General features: G+C 40.6%; 1 long non-coding RNA gene across 1 annotated transcript in view; it reads right to left on the minus strand.

The window, feature by feature from the left end:
- The window catches only part of LOC130362103 (uncharacterized), a 55,210-nt gene that overhangs the window by 20,845 nt on the left and 20,121 nt on the right, over positions 1 to 14,244 (minus strand). The window contains exon 2 of the long non-coding RNA XR_008891277.1: positions 9,606 to 9,676. This is a non-coding gene — a long non-coding RNA (uncharacterized LOC130362103). The remainder of the gene's footprint in view (positions 1 to 9,605; positions 9,677 to 14,244) is intronic.

Raw genomic sequence — 14,244 nt, forward strand, 5'->3', positions numbered from 1 at the left:
CAAACATCCTACAATTCTGTCACAGGTTTGGTTTGCTAGCTGTCAACACACGTGGTGTTAATTACATGGTGGTACATCTATTCTAATTAGAATGTACTACACAGAATTGGCCTTCTGCCACAGGAAAGGATTGCCAACATTGTACTGCTTCAGCTTTGCCTTCTGCCAGATTAACACTCCTACCTTATGTACTGCACTGTCTATGTCTCCCTTTAATTCCCAGGAAATCAGCTGTATGCTATCAAGTAGAAAAGGCTTTTTGTGTTTGCACTAGAATCTAGGAAAAGAGTAAGATTATAAGCATGGGATGTAAACAATACAGGTCCTGCGCCAGCATAGGTGCAAATGTAAAGCAAAGGCATATCACTTACAGATGTATGAAGAGTACAATAAATCATATTCCTCAAAATATTCAGCTTTGTATTTGAAGCAATATCATTATTTATGGCACATATACATATGACAAAACTACATATGAAAATTATTATTTATTAATAATTTAGCATTGACATTATATACAGTGGTGTAGCTATAGAGGTCCCATTGGTCGCAATCGCGACCGGGCCCCATAATACTATGTGCTACAGCAGCAGGTCCGGCTGACAAGTCGGCCATCGCTGTCAGCACATTGTACTGTGTGTTTATACACTTGTGTAGTGTGTGTCTCTGTATGTAAGGGTGTGTATTTATATGATGTCTGTTATGTATGTAGCATGATGCTTTTTGTCAGTTATGTAGAGATACCAAAGAGGTTGTGCAGCAGCTCTTCCTTTCTCCCACTCTGGCATTGAGGATGGAGGGATGTTGTTTCTTGCTAGGGAAGACAATAGCCACGGAATCTAGATGACTCCCAGCAGGTATCCAAATAATTAAAGTAGGTCATATGTATAGAACACGCTAAGCTTTAGTCATTTCCTTGACAATTGTCTTGTCTGCAATAACGTCCCTCCATGCTTGATGTCAGATTGGGCAAACTCTAAGGGTCTATTCACATGGCAGAATTTCCAAAATGTCAACAGGAGTGCAGAATCCCATTTGAGGTGGAATTCCACTAGCAAAATTCCGCCGTGTCAAAAGGCCCTTAAAGTGCATCTGTCAGGCTGCGTTCACATCACGTTTTATGCAATACGGGACTGCATACGGCTGGGGGGAGCTAAAACTGGGCACTCTCGTATCCCTGCCGTATGCGACCCGTATATAATTTATTTCAATGAGCCGACTGGAGTGAATCGCTGACTCCGGTCGGCTCATTTTTGTCCCGTTTTCCCACCAGACCTAAAGCCACAGCATTGCATAAAAAAGGTATGGTTAGCATGAGAAAACTAACCCCTGTTGGGCTGCAAGGGCAGGTTTATAGGGTGAAGATATACACTGGCCCATCATTATTATGATATGCTTATATGTGAGAAATCATGACAATTACTAATTGATGTGAAAAAAAATCTGCAATATATAAAAAAAACTCAACTTGACCCACCGCAGTGTCAGATTGTGTGGCAGGGTTAAATTTAGAGGGTACAGTGTCTAGCAGTATCAATGGGGCACAGTGTGTATCATTATTATATTCAGAGGGTACAGTGTGTGGCAGTATTTTATTCAGGGGGTTCAGTATTAGTGTTGAGCAGCATAGGCTATATTCGAATTTGTGATATTTTGCGAATATATGGACGAATATTCGTCATATATTTCGCGAATAAAATTCGCATTGCCAACATTCGCGAGCAACAGTATGGGGTAGTATTACATTCAGGTAGTATAGTATTTGGCAGCATTATAATGATTATTGTTTTGATAGAGGATGAGGATCTTCCCATAAAGTGAGAAACCAATGATATCTGGCTGTCAGACTTTGCAAAGAGTAGACATACCTGGAAGAAGTCCTGGTGCTGGACCAACAGAGAAGACGTCACTCTGGTCACTGATATCATTGTGTATTCTCCTCACTGTCCTATCACTTGTAAGTTCTGCAGTGATGATGGGTGACGATGTACCCCAATCTGTGGGTCTCCAACTGTTGCAAAACTACAACTCCCATAATGCCTGAGACTCTCCAGAGACGATGGGAGTTGCAGCTTAGTAATAGCCGGAGAGCCACTTAAACCGAGCTGATCAGCATATATATATATATATATATATATATATATATATATATATATATATATACACATAGATAGATAGATAGATAGATAGATAGATGGACAGATAGATATATAGACATCCCTTTGTATTCCATTTTTTTCTATCATGTGATGTGACCAAAAATCTGCAATTTGGAGTTGGGTATTTTTTAACATTTACACCATTCATCATATGGGATTATTAACATTAAATTTGAATAGTTTTTTATTACTCACTTTACATTTTTTAAGTCTAAAAGTCCCCACAATTAATAGCAATCACTAGATTGCGATTACATTTCAGCACTATTCAATAGCATAGCACTGATCAGTAATATCAGGGATACACTTGTACAGCTTGCCAGATGGCAGACTATGTAAGAATATCCTTGAAGAATGGCATAAAGCAGGTGAGGAGACTTCTGGCCTCCATCTTTACTTATTGGACCCCCGTGATCATGCTATGGGTGGCCAATAAGAGTCACCAAAGCCCTGCAACTGCTTTAGATGCTAAAATCAGTATTGATCACGGAATCTAAAGGGTTACTGGTAAACACCAACAAGATTGCTGATGTCAGCCATTAGCGGTGAGATCCTGGTAGCTGATAGCAGCTGGGACCCACCATTTTCATAGATTGTGAACATTTTAGAGTGTAAATGTACACCTTGGTGCATGAAGTCCCGGACAGCCAGGGCATACATTAATGCCCTGTATCTTTAAAGGGTTAATTTGACTTGGAGATATTTGACTTGGAAGGTGTTCTACCATAATATATTCCACCTGAAGTTTAGATAAACATTACATGCTAACACCTGTCTGTATAATTTTCTGTAATTGGGAATTGAAAATAGAAGTAGGATTGGCAGGCAATTGTTTATATGTCTTTTTAGCCGACAGTGTAGACATATTGAGAGACTGATACAACCCCCTGTCAAGGAGAAGGATGGCAAAACCCTTCATCTGCTTGGCATATAATAAATTCAACCTGTTCTTTTAATTCTTGCAAAGCCATCCTTTCCCTGAATTTAAAGCTGCTTTATCTCTCAACAGGTGTATGATGCAAAACTGTTACCTCCTATTATACTGCATCCTGAAAAACATCTAGGACCGAAGTCCCAGATGAGACTGACTAGAACTGAGGGATTGAGTGTGTTAAATTCAGGTGTAGATATGTTCTCATGAATAGACATCAGCCATTGACTGCAGCTCCAATATCATACATAATTCCTCTAATGTTTGGGCATGGAACCAGTGGTACACCCATTTCTCCAAAGTGTCCCAAGAACCACATGTGAAAAATTGGCCTAACTTTTAAAAACTAACATTATTTATCCCAAAGGATAAATAGCAGTAAAAAAATAACAACATTTATACATCATTGCATTATAGTAATTGTGCTGATCAATCTAATACATTCAAAATGTCAGTTCTACCTCATAGCCGGGTTGAATTCTATTGTAAATAAAGTATGCCCCTACAAAAATTTATCCCTCAAAAATCAAGCCCCCATATATTTCTGGCAATGTTAAAATGGCACAGCATTGTTCAGTGAATGCATTAAAAAGACTGCATGTAATATTCCCATATTGGTAAAAGGAAAAAATGTTAATAAATGTGTAAAAGCCCCTTCCCAAATTAAAGTTGAAATCAACCTCCTTTTCCCATTTTATAAATAGTAATAATGTAAACAAAGATAAACATATGTGGTATCATAACCCAGCGAAAATTTCCAAAGTCCAAAATAGTGCATTTTTGGTGACTTTTTAAATCATGAAAAAATGTACCTTAAAGGGGTACTCCACTTTCCAGCTATGCCCCCTCCCATAGACTTGCATTGAGGAGGCGCAGCCTGCCATCACGAGGGGGCATGGTCGACCCTTGCAGCGCGAACACAGGATGGGTAAATCCCCGTCCTTCCCTGGCAACCCATCTGCAGCCTGTGATTACATCGCGGAGCTACAGATGGGTCCCCATAGACCCCAGAGATTACCGACATTTAATGTTTAATGTTTAGGTACCAGTACATCATAGGTCGGGAAGGGGTTAATGTCTGAACTATTAAAATATAATTAAAATCTAGAATTTATATTTTGCGGTCCCTTTATATAGCAAAAAAAAATGTATAAAAAGACCCATCAAAAGAAAAAAACTAGTGCGAATAATAAACTACAGTTCATGACACAAAAAATGAGCCCTCATATAGCCCTGACTACTCTAAAATAAAAGTGTTATAGGGGTCAGAAGAAGGCATGTTTAAGCATACAAATTGTTGCACAAAATGTTGTAATTTATGTAGTAGTAAAATAAAACAAAACCTATATAACTTGGGTATCATTTTAATCGTATGGACCTACAGAATAGAGGTAACATGTCAATTCTACTGGAAAGTGCACTGCAAAGCAACAAAGGTCCCCAAAAGTTTTAAAATGGTGATTGTTTGTTTTTTTTTTTCAATTTTGCGCTGCAAATATATATATATATATTTTTGTTTCACCATAGATTTGGTGGTAAAAAGAGTGATGTCATTACAAATTAAAACTGGTAGAGCAAAGAACAAGTCCTTAAATAAGTATAAAAACTTATTGCTATTAGAGCAAGAGGGGGGGAAGAATGTGCAAAATATTTAGATGTCTACGATAGTGTAGTTGTTTAGGGAATAAACAGAGGACGGGGGTCTGTTAAAGCAACATCCTATGCAGACTTAAAGGGGTTATCCAGGAAAAAACATTTTTTAAATATCAACTGGCTCCAGAAAGTTAAACAGATTTGTAAATTACTTCTATTAAAAAATCTTAATCCTTTCAGTACTTATGAGCTTCTGAAGTTAAGGTTGTTCCTTTCTGTCCAAGTGCTCTTGTGACACGTGTGACACGTGTCTCGGGAACCGCCCAGTTTAGAAGAAGTTTGCTATGGGGATTTGCTTCTAAACTGGGCGGTTCCCGAGACACGTGTCATCATAGAGCACCTGTGGGGTGTTCAGGCTCACTATACCCCTTGTTACATTCCGTGAGGGGTGTAGTTTCCAAAATGGGGTCACATGTCGGTATTTATTTTTTTGCGTTTATGTGCAAATCATCCAATTTAGGCCTCAAATGTACATAGTGCACTCTCATTCCTGAGCCTTGTTGTGTGTCCGCAGAGCATTTTACGCCCACATATGGGGTATTTCCGTACTCAGGAGAAATTGTGTTACAAATTTTGGGGGTCTTTTTTTCCTTTTACCTCTTGTGAAAATAAAAAGTAAAGGGCAACTCCAGCATGTTAGTGTAAAAAATTTTTTTTTTACACTAACAGGCTGGTGTAGACCCCAACTTTTCCTTTTCATAAGGGGTAAAAGGAGAAAAAGCCCCCCAAAATTTGTAATGTAATTTCTCCCAAGTACGGAAATACCCCATATGTGGCCCTAAACTGGGCTCCGATGTGAGAGAGCGCCATGCGCATTTGAGGACTAAATTAGGGATTGCATAGGGGTGGACATAGGGGTATTCTACGCCAGTGATTCCCAAACAGGGTGCCTCCAGCTGTTGCTAAACTCCCAGCATGCCTGGACAGTCAGTGGCTGTCCAGAAATGCTGAGAGTTGTTGTTTTGCAACAGCTGGAGGCTCCGTTTTGGAAACACTGCTGTAAAATACGTTTTAAATTTTTATTGGGGGGGGGGGGGACAGTGTAAGGGGGTGTATACGTTCACATGGGGGGGCAAACCTCCAGCTGTTTCAAAACTACAACTCCCAGCATGTACTGATCAGTACATGCTGGGAGTTGTACTTTTGCAACAGCTGGAGGCACACTGGTTGGAAAACCTTCAGTTAGGTTCTGTTATCTAACTCAATATTTTCCAACCAGTGTGCCTCCAGCTGTTGCAAAACTACAATTCCCAGCATGTACTGATCACCGAAGGGCATGCTGGGAGATGTAGTTATGCAACAGCTGGAGGGATCGCAACTACAACTCCCAGCATGCTGGGATTTGCAGTTTTGCAACATCTGGAGAGCTACAGTATAGAGACCACTGCAAACTGTGGCCCTCCAGATGCTGCAAAACTACAAATCTCAGCATGCCCAGACAGCAAGCCATTGTGTGGGCATGCTAGGAGTTGTAGCAAGATCTGGAGGGCTATAGTTCAGAGACTAGCATATAGTGGTCTCAAACTGTAGCCCTCCAGCTGTTGCAAAACTACAACTCCCAGCATGCCCAAACAGCTGTCTGGGCATGCTGGGAGTTGTAGTTTTGCAACATCTGGAGTGCTACAGTATAGAGACCACTATATAGTGGTCTCGGACTGCAGCCCTACAGATGTTGCTAGGCAACTTACCAGCTTCCGTCAGATCCAGGGAGCTTGCTGCACGACATCGCCGCCTGCCGATCTCTGACGCCGATCGTCGCCCGCAGCCTCCGCAGATCGGTAAGTGGTCTCGGGCGGCCGGTCCTCTGTCATTTCCCCGTTCTGCCCCGCCTATTGTGGGTGGGCAGAATGGGGAAAACGAAAGTTAACCCCCCCGCCCCCGATCTGCTATTGGTGGTCGCGTCTAGACCACCAATAGCAGCGATAGGAGGGGTGGCACCCCTGCCACCTCACTCCTATCTCTTCAGGGGGATTGTGGGTGCCTTAGACACCCGCGATCCCCCTTATATTCCGGGTCACCGGGTCACCATAGACCCGTAATGACCCGGAATCGCGCAAATCGCAAGTGTAAATTCACTTGCGATTTGCGCCGATCGCCGACATGGGGGGGTCTGATGACCCCCCCCCCCCGGGCATTTGCGCAGGGTGCCTGCTGATAGATATTAGCAGTCACCCCGGTCCGGTCCCCGCCCGGCACGTGGCGGTGACCGAAATTCCCACGGACGTACAGGTACGCCCTTGGTCCTTAAGTACCAGGGAGCAAAGGCGTACCTGTATGCCCTTGGTCCTTAAGGGGTTAATGATCTTGAAAAATGGCTGCTTTTCTGTCACATCACATTCCCAAAAAAATTTATAAAAAGTGATTAAAAAGTCACATATGAGCATTAAAATAAAATGTAATAAAAAAAATCCTATGTGGTGCTGCCACGTGGGTAAATGTCCAAAGTATTAAAATATAAGGTTAGCTAAACCACATGGTCAATGGCTTTACACGTAAAATAAAAAAAGATACCAAAGTCCAAAATTGTGCATTTTTGGTCACTTCATATATCATAAATTTTTTTTTTATAAAAAGCAATAAGAAAAATCCCATCAAAACAAAAATGGTATCGATAAAAACGACAGACCACAATGTAAAAAATCACTGTATGCAGAAAAATAAAAAAGTTATAGGGGCCAAAATATGACAATTTTAAACATACTAATTTTGGTGCTAAGTAGTTATAGTTTTTTTTGTGATTCAGGGTCATCCCGCCTACTTCCCTTCCTGCCTTGCCTTCCCGCCTTCCCAGCGTTCCTTGCCCCATGTACTGACATGTGGATCCGCCATTTTAGATGCCCTGGAGCCTGAACAGCAGCAAATGGAGTTTAATGAAGAGATTTGCGCGATCGAATATTTCGTCAGCTTCAATTTGCTCATCTCTAGTTAATACTCAGAATACATGACAAAATACAGACAAAATCTAAGGTGCATCATAAACCAGACATGGTCAGAGTACAGGTCTAATTAACAGCATAGAACAGCACCTGAAGAGGCCTTAAATATTATCCCAATGCTAGAGTTAGGAAGGTTAACTCTTCCCTTCCCAGGGAGAATTAACGCAGAAACTGTTCAGACACAAACCTAAATTTGAAACAGGACCCAAAGCAGAAAATACAAAATACAGATAAAAAGACATTACAAGTCTTCCATAGAAGTCAGTAGTGTCAGCTTCAGTCTATTGTTCCTATGTTCATGAGTATTGATGTAAAGCATATCTGTAAATGCTGTTAAAAGCAGCTAAGGTTAATAAAAAATTATATATATAAATATATATATATATATATATATATATATATATATATGTAAAAAACTACAATCATATAACAAATTCGAAAAAAAAACATATTTCAGTATCTGACTTATGTATTCCCTTTTAGTTACTAATAAACCTTGTCTCCGTCACGATTCTATCATATTATTGTGGTGTACATATCTGTTACCATTATACTCCAAAGTGACAAAAATATACTTTTCTTCCACCTACATATTTACATCTCTAAACTGCCACCTACTCATTTGTAATGGAAATTTTGTGACTGTCTATAATGATCCTGTTGTTGCCATCACTGATTACATTTCCAAATTGCTAAGGATGACAATAAAAACAATTAGGTTTAGAAAATACATGATTTATCAATGTCACTGACACGTATAACTGTGAGCCTGAAATGTCACTCATTCCCCATCTAATGCAATATCAAATCTAATCTGAATGTTAAAGAATACAAAGTGTCATAATTTATAATTTTTGGGATAGTCAAGAACAAAAGTTTGTTAAGAATGCAAAATGTACAACTACACAGTGGAGTTGCTTAAGATGGATAGAGAGATGGATAGATATATAGATAGATAGATGATAGATAGATGATAGATAGATAATAGATAGATAGATAGATGATAGATAGATAGATAGATAGATACATGATAGATAGATAGATAGATAGATAGATGATAGATAATAGATAGATAGATAGATGATAGATAGATATATAGATAGATAGATAGATGATAGATAGATAGATAGATAGATAGATGATAGATAGACTAAGTCTATAAATAATAGATCATTTGACAGTATCCAAAGAGGCAAGTTTAATAAGAATTTTAAAAAGCTTTATTCCTCCATACATTGATATGCATCAATATTTTGAGCCCAAAGGGGTCTTTTTATGGTTGTGCTGAGTATAATTAGGTTAGGAGAGAAGAGACACTCATCCTGAGAAAGGAGATTTAATTCTCCCCAAAATCAACAGTGAGGACCTCTCAGCCACAGCTTCATTCATTGTTTAGAGGCCCCTGTGCTGCACTGAATGCTGGAATTGTCCGGTGGCCCCACAGGGAAGGAATACCTTCTCTGATACCCACTAATCTACTTGTTATCCCCTATCCTATCCCAGTTGATAGTGGATAACTTAATGAGATGTTAGAATAGACACATGTACATACACACAAATTAAAAAGAAAATCCTGCACTTTCATAAAACTTTCATAAAATACCATAAAAGTTCAAGTGCACATGATCAACGCGTTTCAGGCTGCAACCCCTTAGTCATGATGTATGTAATGTTAAAAATGGGTGGTTTATGTATCAATAAACCCCACCCACAACACCTGTAGCATATTTAAGAGCCTGTGTCCACTTAAAACAACAGACCATACAGAATTCAAAACAACATAGGTGCAAATATCAAATGTACTTGTTTCTTAGAGAAAAAAAATGACTATAGATTATAACCACTCATTTGTAACATTACATAGATCATGACAAAGGGCTAACAGCCTGAAACGTGCCGATTAGGGCTTTTCCTGCATATTTGTACCTTGACTGTGCAATCCTTTTTTTTCAAGCATTTACGCAAGTTCTGGAATTTCTTCCATTTTGTCTGGAAGTCTGTTTCAACGAAAATGGTAGACAGGTGAGCTGTTTACACCTTCACTATTACATAAACACAAATGTGCACATTACATTCAGATATATACATTCACACAGACATTACACACATATATACATGTACAAGTGAGTGCACACTACACACATACAAATAACATGCAAAAGAAATGCACAATACAAACATACACACACATTCACAGATATTACCAGATGCATATTAGGTATAGACATATTACTATTATAAAGTGACTAGTTTCCCATAGCAACCAATCAGATGGCTTCTTTTATTTTTCAAAAATTAAAGAAGTGATCTGATTGGTTGCTATGGCCAACTGGTCGACTTTTCCTCAGCAGAAGTTTTAACCCCTTAACCCCTTAAGGACACATGACGTTCTCATACGTCTCCATTTCCGAGTCCTTAAGGACACATGACGTATGAGAACGTCATGTGCTTTACCGGCCCCCCGCAACCATCTGGAGCGGAGCCGGCGCCCGATGCCTGCTGAAATAGTTCAGCAGGCTTCGGGCATAACGCCCAGGGGGGTCATGATGACCCCCCATGTCGGCGATGGCCGCAGATCGCTGGACAATTCAGTCCAGCGATCTGCGGCGGATTCCGGGTCAATCGGGTCTCCAGTGACCCGGTGACCCGAAATTATTGGCTGATCGGGGCTGTCAGAGACGGCCCCGAACAGCCAGAGCCAGCAGGGGTGAGGTGGAACTGGTGCCACCTCACGATCGCCCTGATTCGTCGGCCGGATTACCGGCCGACCAATCAGGGCGCCTGCTGCGGGTGTCACTCCCGCACCCGCTCCGCCCCTCTTCCGGAGGACGTGAGCGGGTGCGGGACGTGCACCCTGGGTGCTGGGGACCCCGATCCCCGGCGTCCCTGTTGGGATCGGGGCCCCAGGAGCAGCGGCGGCGGCGGCGACGACGAGGGACTGACCTGTGCGGCGAGGATCGTTGGAGGTGAGAGACAGCCTCCTGCTGTTGCTTAGCAACAGCTCCCAGCATGCAAAAAGGGCATGCTGGGAGCTGTAGTTATGCAACAGCAGGAGGCAGACCACCACAACTCCCAGCATTCCCTTATGGGCATGCTGGGACTTGTAGTTTTGCAACAGCTGGAGGCACATTCTTTCTATGGAAAAGTGTACCTTCAGCTGTTGTATAACTACAACTCCCAGCTTGCACAATCAGCTAAAGTGCATGCTGGGAGTTGTAGTGGTGCATCTGGTGGTTGCATAACTACAACTCCCAGCATGCCCGTTGGCTGTCGGTGACTGCTGAGAGTTGTAGTTTTGCAACAGCTGAAGGCACACTGAGTTAAGTAGCAAACCAGTGTGTCTCCAGCTGTTGCATAACTACAATCCCCAGCATCCCCAGCCAAAGTAGTATGCATCCAGCTGTTGCATAACTACAACACCCAGCATGCCCTTCCGCTGTCCGTACATGCTGGGGGTTGTAGCTTTTGCAACAGCTGAAGACACACTGGTTGCAAAACACTGAGTTTGTTACCAAACTCGGTGTTTCACAACCAGTGTGCCTCCAGCTGTTGCAAAACTACAACTCCCAGCATGCACTGATAGACCGTACATGCTGGGAGTTGTAGTTTTGCAACAGCTGGATGTTCCCCCCCCCCTTTATGAATGTACTGGGTACACTCACATGGGCGGAGGATTACAGTAAGTATCCGGCTGAAAGTTTGAGGTGCGGCAAAATTTCTGCCGCAGCTCAAACTGCCAGCGAGAAACTACTGTGAACCCCCGCCCGTGCGACTGTACCCTAAAAACACTACACTAACACACAATAAAATAAAAAGTAAAAAAACACTACGTATACACATACCCCTACACAGCCCCTCTCCCCAATAAAAATTAAAAACGTCTGGTACGCCACTGTTTCCAAAACGGAGCCTCCAGCGGTTGCAAAACTACAACTCCCAGCATGCACTGATAGACCGTACATGCTGGGAGTTGTAGTTTTGCAACAGCTGGATGTCCCCCCCCCCCCCCCAATGTGAACGTACAGGGTACATTCACATGGGCGGAGGATTACAGTAAGTATCCGGCTGCAAGTTTTAGCTGCGTCAAATTTTCTGCCGCATCTCAAACTGGCAGCGAGAAACTACTGCGAACCCCCGCCCATGTGACTGTACCCTAAAAACACTACACTACATTAACACAAAATAAAATAAAAAGTAAAAAAGCGCCAGCAGAGCACTTTTTACCCCCATATGGGGTGTTTTCTGAATCGGGAGAAATTGGGCTTCAAATTTTGGGGGGTATTTTCCGCTATTACCCTTTTTAAAAATGTAAACATTTTGGGAAAACAAGCATTTTAGGTAAAAAATTTTTTTTTTTTTTACATATACAAAAGTCGTGAAACACCTGTAGGGCATTAAGGTTCACGTTACCCCTTGTTACGTTCTCCGAGGGGTCTAGTTTCCAAAATGGTATGCCATGTGTTTTTTTTTTTTGCTGTTCTGGCACCATAGGGGCTTCCTAAATGCAGCATACCCCCAGAGCAAAATTTGCTTTCAAAAAGCCAAATGTGACTCCTTCTCTTCTGAGACCTGTATTGCGCCAGCAGAGCACTTTTCACCCCCATGCGAGGTGTTTTCTGTATCGGGAGAAATTGGGCTTCAAATTTTGGGGGTTATTTTCTGCTATTACCCTTTTTAAAAATGTAAAATTTTTGGGAAACCAAGCATTTTAGGTAAAAAATATATATTTTTTTTACATATGCAAAAGTCGTGAATCACCTGTAGGGTATTAAGGTTCACTTTACCACTTGTTACGTTCCCTGAGGGGTCTAGCTTCCAAAATGGTATGCCATGTGGTTTTTTTTGCTGTCCTGGCACCATAGGGGCTTCCTAAATGCGGCATGCCCCCCAAAAACCATTTGTCGCTCCTTCCCTTCTGAGCCCTCTACTGCGCCCGCCGAACAATTAACATAGACATATGAGGTATGTGCTTACTCGAGAGAAATTGGGTTTCAAATACAAGTAAAAATTTTCTCCTTTTTACCCCTTGCAAAAATTCATAAATTGGGTCTACAAGAACATTCGAGTGTAAAAAATGAAGATTTTGAATTTTCTCCTTCACTTTGCTGCTATTCCTGTGAAACACCTAAAGGGTTAATACACTTACTGAATGTCATTTTGAATACTTTGGGGGGTGCAGTTTTTATAATGGGGTCTTTTATGGGATATTTCTAATATGAAGACCCTTCAAATCCACTTCAAAACTGAACTGGTCCCTGAAAAATAGTGAGTTTGAAAATTTTGTGAAAAATTTCAAGATTGCTGCTGAACTTTGAAGCCCTCTGGTGTCTTCCAAAAGTAAAAACTCATAAATTTTATGATGCAAACATAAAGTAGACATATTGTATATGTGAACCCAAGAAAAAATATATTTTGAATATCCATTTTCCTTACAAGCAGAGAGCTTCAAAGTTAGAAAAATGCAAAATTTTCATTTTTTTCATCAAATTTTGGGATTTTTCACCAAGAAAGGATGCAAGTTACCATAAAATTTTACCACTAAGTTAAAGTAGAATATGTCACGAAAAACAATCTCGGAATCAGAATGATAACTAAAAGCATTCCAGAGTTATTAATGTTTAAAGTGACAGTGGTCAGAATTGCAAAAAGCGCTCCCGTCCTTAAGGTGTAAAATGGCCTGGTCCTTAAGGGGTTAAGGACACAGCCCATTTTGACCTTAAGGACACAACCAATTTGATTTTTGCGTTTTAGTTTTTTCCTCCTCGTCTCCTAAAGTCTGTAACTCTTTTAAATTTCCCTTCACAGACCCATATGAGGGCTTGTTTTTTGCACTTCGTAATGACATCACTCATTTTACCCAAAAATGTATGGTAAACCCTCAAAAAAAATTTTTGTGTAAGGAAATTTAAAATGAAAGTCATAATTTAGCAAATTTGGGGGGGGGGTTCGTTTTCACCCTGTACACTTTACTGTAAAAAAATTATATGTTTTCTTTATTCTCTGGGTCAATATAATTACAATGATACCCATGGTTACATACATTTCTATTATGGTACTGCTTTTAAAAAATTGCAAACTTTTTTTTACAAAATCAGTAAGTTTAAAATTGCCCAATTACACCACCTCTAACTCTCTTATTTTTCCGTCTTCAGGGATGTGTGAGGGCTAATTTTTTGCGCCATGATCTGTTTTAGTACCATGTTTGCGCATGTGGGACTTTTGATTGCTTTTTATTACATTTTTTGCAGTTTGATGTGACAAAAAAGCTGACATTTTCGACTTTTTTTTTTTTTTTAACGGTTACGCCTTTTGCCATAGGGGATCATTAACATTATATTTTTATAGTTCGGACATTTATGCACATGACGATATATGTTTATTATTTATTGTTTTTGTTACGCTTTTGTGTAATAATATGGGGAAAAGGGGTGATTTCAAACTTTATTGGAGGAGGGGCTTTTCACTTTTTTTAACATTTATTTTACACTTTTATAGTCCCCATAAGGGTCTATTTACAGCAATCATTTCATTGCTAATACTGTTCAGTGCTATGCATAGGGCATAG

Source organism: Hyla sarda, chromosome 3 (genome assembly GCF_029499605.1).
Source record: "Hyla sarda isolate aHylSar1 chromosome 3, aHylSar1.hap1, whole genome shotgun sequence".
Lineage (NCBI taxonomy): Eukaryota > Metazoa > Chordata > Amphibia > Anura > Hylidae > Hyla > Hyla sarda.